Raw genomic sequence first — 10,783 nt, forward strand, 5'->3', positions numbered from 1 at the left:
TTGTGTGAATGCTCTGAAAAGCTAATCATTTGCATATCACAACATCTTCTTCCTGTCGGTTAAATTTCGCGTCTGTAGCACGTCATCTTCGTGGTGTAGCAATTTTAATGGCCAGTAGTTTACAAGTGTCCATTCTAGGGTACCCGAAACCGACGTTAAATTCTGTATTGATAACAGGTCTATATTTTTCGTACGACACAGATTGAGTAGGGTATGAGTTCTTAAATAACTCTTACACCTTACTGATGTTGAGATCTGGTGGGAGACACACTTTCTTAGAGGATTTCAAGCTGTAATGGCTTCGCTCACCTTTAAATGAACAAATGTTTTGGCGAACAGCTTCAAGTGCCTCCGATGTCACACGATGTTTCTGATTAGAGTGTTGGTCACACCTTTTTTCAGATGACGTTGTATTACTTCTAATTTTTTTAGATACTCGATGAAAAGATGTAAAGGCTTTAGAACAAACATTTACTTCAGTGACAGAATTCTCCCCCTTCACTCTTATACGATATGAATAACTGTTGTCACGAAATTAGCTTCATTTTCTGGTTGCATAAGTCTCCTTTTAGATTTACTATTTACATTAATTAGGCCTGCCAAGTAAGCATTCTGCTCATTCACAGTCATTTTGTTATAACTAGATATAATATACCCACGTTCTGCGTCAGTGGTACTCTGAAAACATTTAAATCTGGAACATTTACAATATGGCCCTAATTCATGGGTGGATGAATGTCGCCCTGTTATCTTCCTATTCTTCGTTGAATGTGACAGTTGGCTGAAGGTGATACTTTCCTCATCTTCATTTTCCATGTCCACTTCCACAATTCAGTTAAAACGTAAAACAAACCAAACAATTCACACAACACACAAAGCACTAACTTAACCTCTCCTAAAGCTCATAGTCAACACCTGATAATCATATGCAATGGAACGTAAACTACAGCTGCGATCCGTACTGCCAACTGATTAACCCCCTTTTTTCCTAGTTTCGTATTAACTTACCTCCTTTTTCCCGTCGACACTATATTTTTAAACCGCTGTAACTTTGAGACTCTCCCCCTTCTTTCCATGAAACAAAAACTGATAAAAGCAGCTTGTTGAAAGCTTTCTGAAACTGTAATAACCTAAAATTGCGTTGTTTTTACTTAACCCCTTTTTCCCGTGGACCTTTCATATGCATATTAATGGTTATAAAGGATGACAATGCTCTTGATAAAGGGTAACTCTGCGTGACGGAACGTCGGATTGGTAATGGTTTCGCGGGATGTCCGATGACTTACACTTTCGAAACCTTTTGTATTGATGTGGTACCAGTAAATCTTTGGCAGCAGTAAATTTACTGTTGCTTGTGTAAATCTGAAATTCTGCAAGATACTCGTAACGAATTGTTAGCTGAACTGTTAATTGTTAGATGAACTGTTAAGGTAAGGTATGAGGAGGTTTTGGGTAGAATCATAGAGGTAAAGAATATGTGGAAAATTTCGACAAAAAGAAGGGTCAGAATAAATAAATGTTCAATGGCCCTAAAGTTTCTGCCTGATGCTGCCATGAGAAGAACGACGTACGTTGTAAAGAACAAATTACATCTATGATACTTTTGTTAGGTATGTAGTACGTCTGTTCCAAGTTGAGGAAACCTGGAAAGGCTAGTTTTAATCTTGTTGCTATGGCGCGAGTTACGACCTTCGATTCTGTGCATAACAACGTTAATGGCCAGAAATCAGTTATCTTGCTGTTTCGATGCTTGGAAACGTTGGCGATTATTACGGGTTCTTTTTCAGATTGTAAGCGTCCACAACATTTATCCCTCGCTACCTCCGTGAACTATCTCCTGCTAATCAGTCAAAAGTTTTTATGGTATTCCTACGAGCACTGTCTACCCTGGGGTTCTGCGATATAGCATGATTTTATTATTTTTTCTGCTACCTAGACACCAAAATAATCGATGACGGGTGAAGCGAAGATGACACAAAAAGCAGACTAAAACTGGCAGAAAGGGCTTTCCTGCTCAACGGAAGCCTATTGATACTTTTTTGTTTCTTTTTTTTTGATTTGATGCGGTCCGCCACGAATTCCTCTCCTGTGCTAACGTCTTCACCTCAGAGCAGCACTTGCAGCCTATGTCCTCTGTTATTTGCTGGATGTATTCAAATCTCTGTCTTCCTATACAGTTTTTTCCTTATGCTGCTCCCTCTAGTACCACAGAAGTCATTTCCTCATGTCTTAAACAGATGTCCTTTGATCCTGTCCCTGCCCGCATCTCGTGGTCGTGCGGTAGTGTTCTCGCTTCCCACGCCCGGGTTCCCGGGTTCGATTCCCGGCGGGGTCAGGGATTTTCTCTGCCTCGTGATGGCTGGGTGTTGTGTGATGTCTTTAGGTTAGTTAGGTTTAAGTAGTTCTAAGTTCTAGGGGACTGATGACCATAGATGTTAAGTCCTATAGTGCTCAGAGCCATTTGAACCATTTTTTTGATCCTGTCTCTTCTCCTTATCAGTGTTTTCCACATATTCCTTTCCTCTCCGATTCTGCACAGAACCTTATCAGTCCACTTAGTTTGAACATTCGTCTGTAGTACCACATCTCAAATGCTTCGTTTCTATTCTGTTCCTTTCCCAAAGTCCATGTTTCACTACCATACAATACTGATATTAAGTTTCTCACTGTTCTCATTTCTACTACTTCTCATTACCTTCATCTTTCTTCGATTTACTCTCAATCCATACTCTGTACTCATTAGAATGTTCATTCCATTCAGCAGATCATGTAATTCTTCTTCACTTTCACTCAGGATAGCAATGTCATCAGCGAATCGTATCTTTGATACCCTTTCTTTTATTTCCATCGTTGCTTACTCGTCTCTCCCTATAGCTTAACCCTATTTTCTCAGAATTTCGAACATCTTGCACCATTTTACATTGTCGAACGCCTTTTTCGGGTCAACAGATCCTATGAAGGTGTCTTGACTTTTCTTTAGTCTTGCTTACATTATTAACCGCAACGTCAGAATTGCCTCTCTTGTGCTATTACCTTTCCTAAAGCCCATCTGATCGTCATCTAACGCATCCTCAAATTTCTTTTCCATTCTTCTGTATATTATTCTTGTCAGTAACTTGGCTGCATGAGCTGTTAAGCTGATTGTGCGATAATTCTCGCACTTGTCAGCGCTTGCCTTCTATACGCCTTCTATAGGCCTAAATTTAAGGAAGAAGATGGTGACAATGTACGCTGGGAGCACAGCATTGCATATAAACGAAACATGGACTGTGGGAAAACCGGAGTAGAAGAGAATTGAAGCGTTTGAGATGGGGTGCTACAGACGAAAGTTTAAAATTAGATGAACTGTTAAGGTAAGGATTGAGGAGGTTTTGCGTAGAATCGGAGAGGTAAAAAATATGTGTAAAATTTCGACAAAAAGAAGGGTCAGAATAATAGAACATCTGTTACGACATCAGACAATAACATCCATGGTACTAGAGGGAGTTGTAGAGGGTAAAAACTGTAGGGGAAGACAGAGATTGGAATACATCCGGCAAATAATTGAGGACGTAGGTTGCCAATGCTACTCTGAGATGCAGAGGATAGCACAGGAGAAAAATTCGTGGCGGGGCCGCATTCTACCAGTCAGAAGACTGCTTCTACACTTGGTTCGAAAGCCAACAGTCGTGGGGTTTTGGACGTCAGATATATCGCTCCGTTTCCGATTTTCGACGACGACTGCACGGTTTTCTGCGTGTGTAGTACATTCATTACACGACATCCACTGCTTACGCTGCCACCTGTTGTTTTTATATGGCTACTGCTTGTTGACGTCTAACGTACGTTAGTGGTGACAATAGTGTGACTGGACCGTGAATATCATTTGTGGACGATTCCAATGCCACGTGGTGTCGGTTGCAAATACCAGCGTGGGCAGGTGGTGGTTTCCTGGACTGGTATTTGCATATACTGACGAACAGAGGCTTTCACAGACATGAGAGGCTCTGACAGCAGTTGACTGTCTCAACAGCACTTCCCCAGAGCAGTGGGGTGTCACGGCGAGACTTGCACTGACTTCAGATACTATTAAATTCGAGACGCCAATTCATAATGTTTTAGTTTGGTTAAAAAATATTGCTCGTCTCTCCTTCCAGTGAAGATAAATGTTGCAATGAGTTGTCAGTGGACTTTTTCCATGGCTATTTACGGGTCTACTTAATCTCATAGAATCCAACTCCTCTAACGGAGCCGTATAGTGCATCATTCTTTTTTAATACAGTAATAACGCAGTGGCGAGATTCTCATAACTATGGTACGTACTTATTGCAATATGCTATTTGACTGACATTGAATAAGGGTGTTTCTCTTAAAGTATATCACTCTGTGCTAATTGTTAAAGTGAGATATTAGTGTCTTTTTTAATATAGCAACATGCTAGTTTTTTACTGTGTGATATCTATGTATATGTTTACATAGCCCTGTTTGCTAATTGTTAAACTTCTCAAATCGTGGTTTTTCGTATATCTTAGATGAAAATGTGGGTATTTCGAGAAAATTGGTCAAAAACTGTAAATTACAGTCGGAGGTGCTAATACTTTAGAATGATCACAGAAAACGTCATGATCACATTAATTTGTATTAATTTAGCAGTGCCCCAGTCACAAACTTTAGTGTCAAAGTGCGTTACAATATAAATTATGTTAATATTATCCGATATTTTGCATAATAAGCATGACGTCAGTAAAATATAGTAATTCAGCCACACCTCAGTCACAAACTGTACTACCAGACTGTCTTACCTCGTAAAGTATGGTGATATTTACCGCCATTTTTTATGTAGGATGACTCTGCTGCCGGTCGTCCTCTCCCTACAGAGTGCAGACCTCGAATGAGGATACTCACTCAACTGGGAGAGTAATAAAAGAGAGGGGTGAAAGGATAACTGATTCCTATTGATCTAGGGAGAAGAGGGGGGGAGGTTTCCCACCGTTTTTAAGCCATTCTATCGGCCAAAACCAGTGGGGGAGGGTAACCTCGTATAAGATGTGGCAGAATTCACACAGTCAGTATTCCCGTCAGTTTTTACGCACGCAATTTCCCAAAATGCGTGGGTGATCTGGGGGGGGGGGGGGGGCGCTACTCTTGAAGCATGACGTGTATTAGGTTACTTCCCTACTTTTAAGCTATTTCACGAAATTGCCTGACAGATATGAGGGGTGACAGGGTGTTCTTCGCGATCTTGCAATTGGTCTGCTTCACCACTTTAACAGAGCTAAAAAATCTCAAAGGCAAATGTAAAAGGCTAAGTCTACATATAGAGGGGGTCAGTGAGATAAAATGGGAAGGAGTTAAGGAATTCTGGCCAGAAGAAGATAGTGAAATATAAACATCAGAAGATAATAATATAATGGGTGTTGGATTCATTACGAACAATAAAACTGGCAGAGAGTGAGTTACTTTGAACAGTACAGTGATAAGGTTATTCTTATCAGAATCGACACAAAACCAACACCGACAATGGTAGTCCAGGTAAACATGCCAATATTGGAAGCTGAAGATGAAGAGATAAAGAAAGTATATTAGGGAATTGAACGGTTGATTCAGTAAGGAAAAGAGAGATGATAAGCTCATAGTCACGGGGGACAGGAATGTGGTTGTGGTGGAGTGAGTAGGAGAAAGGGTTGCGGGACAGCATGGACTTGGTAGTAGGCGTGAGAGAAAACTGAGTTCTGCAATAAATTTCGACTAGTAATAGTGAATCCTATGGTCAAGAATCGAAAGAGGGGGAGGTATACTTCGAAAAGGCCGGAGACAAGAGAAGATTTCAGTTAGAGTACATCATGGTCAGGCAGAGGTTCTGAAATCGGATACTGGATTGCAAGGTGTACCCAGGTTCGGATATAGACTCAGATCACAATTTAGTAAACGAAAAAAGTAAACGTAATTTTAAAAGATTAGTCAGAAAGAATCAATGTGCAAAGAAGTGGGATACGGAAATGCTAAGGAATGGCAAGGTATGCTTCAAATTCTCTAAGACTATATATTCTGTATACGGAGTAGTTGAGTAGGCAGTTCCGTTGAAGAGGAATGGACGTCTCTAAAACAAGCAATCACAGAAACTGGAAAGGAAAACGTAAGTACAGAGAAGAAAACTACGAGGAAACCATGGGAAACAGAAGAAATACTTCGGCTGATCGACGAAAGAAGGAAGTACAAAAATGTTCAGGAAAATTCAGGAATACAGAAATAAAATCACTTAGGAATGAAATAAACAGTAAGTGCAGGGAAGCAAAGGCGACATGGTTGTCTGAGAAATGCAAAGATATCGAAAAAGAAATCACTGTCAGCAGAACTGATTCAGCATGTAGTAATGTCAAAACAACCTTGGGCGAAATTAAAAGCGAAAGTGGAAACATTAAGAGCGCAATCGGAATTCCATTGTTAATGCAGAGATGAGAGCGGATACGTGGAAGAGTGCATTGAAGGCCTCCGTGAGGGAGAAGACTTGTCTGATGTGTTAGAAGAAGAAACCGGAGTCGATGTAGAAGAGAAAGAGGATACATTATTAGAATCAGAATTTGAAAGAACTTTGGAACACTTAAGATCAAATAAAGCAGAAGGGATAGATAACTAAAATCATTGGGGGTAATGGTAACAAAGGACTATTCACGTTGGTGTATAGAATGTATGAATCTGACGACATACCAGCAGACTATTGGAAAAACGCCATCCACACAATCCCGAAAATTGCAAGAGTCGTAAATTGCGAGAATTATTTTACAATCACCTTAAAAACTCATGCATCAAGTTGCTGTCGACAATAATAGGGGTACAGAAGAATGGGAAAGAAAATCGATGAGGTGTTACATGACTACAAGTTTGGCTGTAGGGAAGGTAAAGGCACTAAGTAGGCAATTCTGACGTTGCGCGGTTGATAATGGAAGAAAGACTAAAGAGAAATCAAGAGACGTTCACAGGATGTCAGCCTAGAAAAAGCGTTAGACGTTAGAAAATGATGTAAGATGTTCGAAATTTTGAGGAAAGAGAGGTAATCTGTAGGGCAAGACGGGTAATATATAATAATATGTACAGGAACCAAGAGGAAAGAGTGGGAGACGAAGAACCAACTGCGCAGATCAAAACGGATGTAAGACAGAGACGTAGTCTTTCACCCGTACTGTTCAATCGTAGAAGCTATGACAAAAATAAAAGGAAGTTTCAAGAGTGAAATCAAAATTCAGTTTGAAAGAAAATCAATCATAAGATTGACTGATGTTGCTATTCTCAGTGAAAGAAGAGTCACAGTACATGTTGAATGGTACGAACGTCTAATGAGTACAGAATATGGTTTGAGAGTAAATCGAAGATAGTTGAACGTAGTGATAAGTTACAGAAATTCGAAAACTGAGAAAATTAACAAAAGCACACTTCCATACAGTCAGCACCAGCTTTCTTTGAAATTGGGATTATTACATTTTTCTTGAAGTCTGAGGGTATTTCGCCTGTCTCATACGTCTTGTTCATTAGATGGAAGAGTTTTGTCATGGCTAGCTCTCCAAAGGCTGTCTGTACTTCTGACGGAATATCATCTGCTCTCGCGGCCCTCCCTTCTCATCTTCCTCTACATCCTCTTCCACTTCCATAATATTGCACTCAAGTTCATCTCCCTTATTTAGACCCTCTAGATACTCCTTCCAACTTTTTGCTTTCCCTTGATTGCTTAAGACTGGTTTCCCATCTGAGCTCTTGATATTCATACAGGTGTTTTTCTTTTTTCCAAATGTCTCTTTAGTTTTCCTGTAGGCAGCATATATCTTACCCGTATGATATATGCTTATTTGTCCTTACATTTGTCCTCCGGCGATTCCTGCTTAGTCATTTTGCACTTCCTGTCAGTCACATTTTTAGACGTTTGTATTCCATTTCACCTGCTTCCTTTATTGCATTTTTTATATTTTGTCCTTTCATCGATTAAATTCGATATACACTATGTGATCAAAAGTATCCAGACACCTCTCTGAAAATGACTTACAAGTTCGTCGCGTCCTCCATCGGCAGTGCTGGAATTCAGTAAGGTTGGCCCACCCTTAGCCGTGATGACAGCTTCCACTCTCGCAACCATATGTTCAATCGGGTGCTGGAAGGTTTCAGGGGGAATGGCAGCCCATTCTTCACGGAGTGCTGCACTGAGGAGAGGTATCGATGTCGGTCGCTGAGACCTGGCGCGAAGTCGGCGTTCCACAACATCCCAAAGGTGTTCTGTAGGATTCAGGTCAGGACTCTGTGCAGGGCAGTCCATTACAGAGATGTTATCGTCTTGTAACCACTCCACCACAGACGGTGCATTATGAACAGCTGCTCGATCGTGTTGAAAGATGCAGTCGCCATCGCCGAATTGCTCTTCAACAGTCGGAAGGAAGAAGGTGCTTAAAACATCAATGCATGCCTGTGCTATGATAATGTCACGCAAAACAACAAGGGGTCCAAGTCCCCTCCATGAAAAACACGACCACGCCATAACACCACCGCCTCCGAATTTTGCTGTTGGCGCTACGCACGCTGGCAGATGACGTTCACCGGACATTCGCCATACCCACACCCTGCCATCGGATCGCCACATTGTGTACTGTGATTGGTCACTCCAAGCAACGTTCTTCCACTGTTCAGTCGTTCAATGTTTACGCCCCTTCCACCAAGCGAGGCGTCATTTAGCATTTCCGGCGGGATGTGTGGCTTATGAGCAGCCGCTCGACCACTAAATCCAAGGTTCTCATCTCCCGCCTAAGTGTCATAGTACTTGCAGTGGATCCTGATGCAGTTTGGAATTCCTGTTGATGGTCTGCCTAAATGTCTGCCTGTTACACATTACGACCCTCTTCAACTGACGGCGGTCTCTGTCTTTTAGCAAAAGAGGTTGGCCTGTACGCTTTTGTACTGTTTGTGTCCCTTCACGTTTCCACTTCACCATCACATCGGAAACAGTGGACTTAGGGATGTATAGGAGTGTGGAAATCTCACGTACAGGCGTATGACATAAGTAACACCCAATCACCAGACCACGTTGAAAGTCCATGAGTTCCGCAGAGCGCCCCATTCTGATCTCTCACGATGACTACTGAGGTCTCTGATACTGATATAGCAGTACAATACACCTAATATGAAAAACGTACATTCCTGTGGGTGTCCGGATACTTTTGATCACATAGTGGATCTGATATGGAGTACCTGGCAATAGGTGGCAGTACAATACATCTAGTATGAAAAACGTATGTTCTTGTAGGTGTCCGGATACTTTTGATCACATAGTGCATCTTGTGTTACCCAAGGATTCCTACTTACACTCGTCTTTTTACCTACTTGATCCTCTGCTGTCGTCACTATTTCATCGCTCAGAGCTACCCATTTTTTTTTTCCTTTGTATTTCTTTCCCTACTGCTCCTCTGAAACCCTCTATAACCTCTGGTCCTTTCAATTTATCCAGGTCCCATCTCCTTAAATTCCTGCATTTTGCAATTTCTTCATTTCTAATCTGCAGTTAATAACCAATAAATTGTGGTCAGAATCCACATCTACCGCTGGAAAAGTCTTACAATTTAAAATCTATTTCCTAAACCTCTGTCTAATCATTATATAATCACTCTGAAACCTTACAGTGTCTCCAGGTCTCTTCCACGTATACAACCTTATCTCATGATTCTAAACCAAATTTTAGCTATGATTAAATTATTCTATGTGCAAAATTTTACCAGATGGCTTCCCCTTTCGTTCCTTTCCTCCAATCCATATTCACCTACTACTTTTCCTTCTCTTTCTTTTCCTACTATCGAATTCCAGTCCCCCGTGACTATTAAATTTTCGGCTCCCTTAACTGTCTAAATAATTTCTTTTATCTCATAATACATTTCCTTAATCTCCTCCTCATCTGCAGATCTAGTTGAGATATAAACTTGTGCTAATGTGGTAGGTTTCGGATTGGCGTCTATCTTGACTACAATTTTGCGCTCACTATGCTCTTCATAGTAGTGTATCCGCGTTCTTTCTTTAACACATTTTTGAATCTACTGCTGCAATAACCCTATTTAATATCTTATTTATAACTCTGTAGTCTTCGGTCCAGACGTCATGATCCTCGTGCCACCGAACTGTACTAATTCCCACTATATCTAACTTTAACCTATCTATCTCCCTTTCTAAATTTTCTTATCTACCTGTCCGATTAAAAGATCTGACATTCCACGCTCCGAACCGTAGCAGATTTGTTTCTCCTGATGACAACGTCCTCCTGAATACTCCCCGCCTCGAGATACAAATATGGGACTACTCTACCTTCGGAATATTTTACTCTAGAGGATGCCATCATCACTTAACTGTACAGTACAGCTGCATTTCATAGGGGAAAATTACGGTTGTAGTTTCCCATTGCTTTCAGCCGTTCGCAGTACCAGCACAGCAAGGCCGTTTTGGTAGACGTTACAAGGCCAGATCAGTCAATCATCCAGGCTGTTGCCCGCTGCCGCCCCTCTTCAGGAACCACATGTTTGTTTGGCCTCTCAACAGACTCCCCTCTGTTGTCGTTGGACCTACGGTACGGCTATCTGCATCGCTGAGACACGCAAGCCTCCCCACCAACGACAAGGTCCATGGTTCAGGGGGAGGGGGTCCACCTTTACATCGTTAATTTGGGAGGAGTGGAGATTTTCTATCAGGAAGGCGTGAAGTGAATCTTTATCTGCTTTTATGAACAGGTACATTTTTCGTTTACTTTTGGAGGATTTGGGGGTTACAATATTCAGTCTCGCTA

The sequence above is a fragment of the Schistocerca serialis genome, chromosome 2 (assembly GCF_023864345.2).
Source record: "Schistocerca serialis cubense isolate TAMUIC-IGC-003099 chromosome 2, iqSchSeri2.2, whole genome shotgun sequence".
Taxonomy (NCBI): domain Eukaryota; kingdom Metazoa; phylum Arthropoda; class Insecta; order Orthoptera; family Acrididae; genus Schistocerca; species Schistocerca serialis.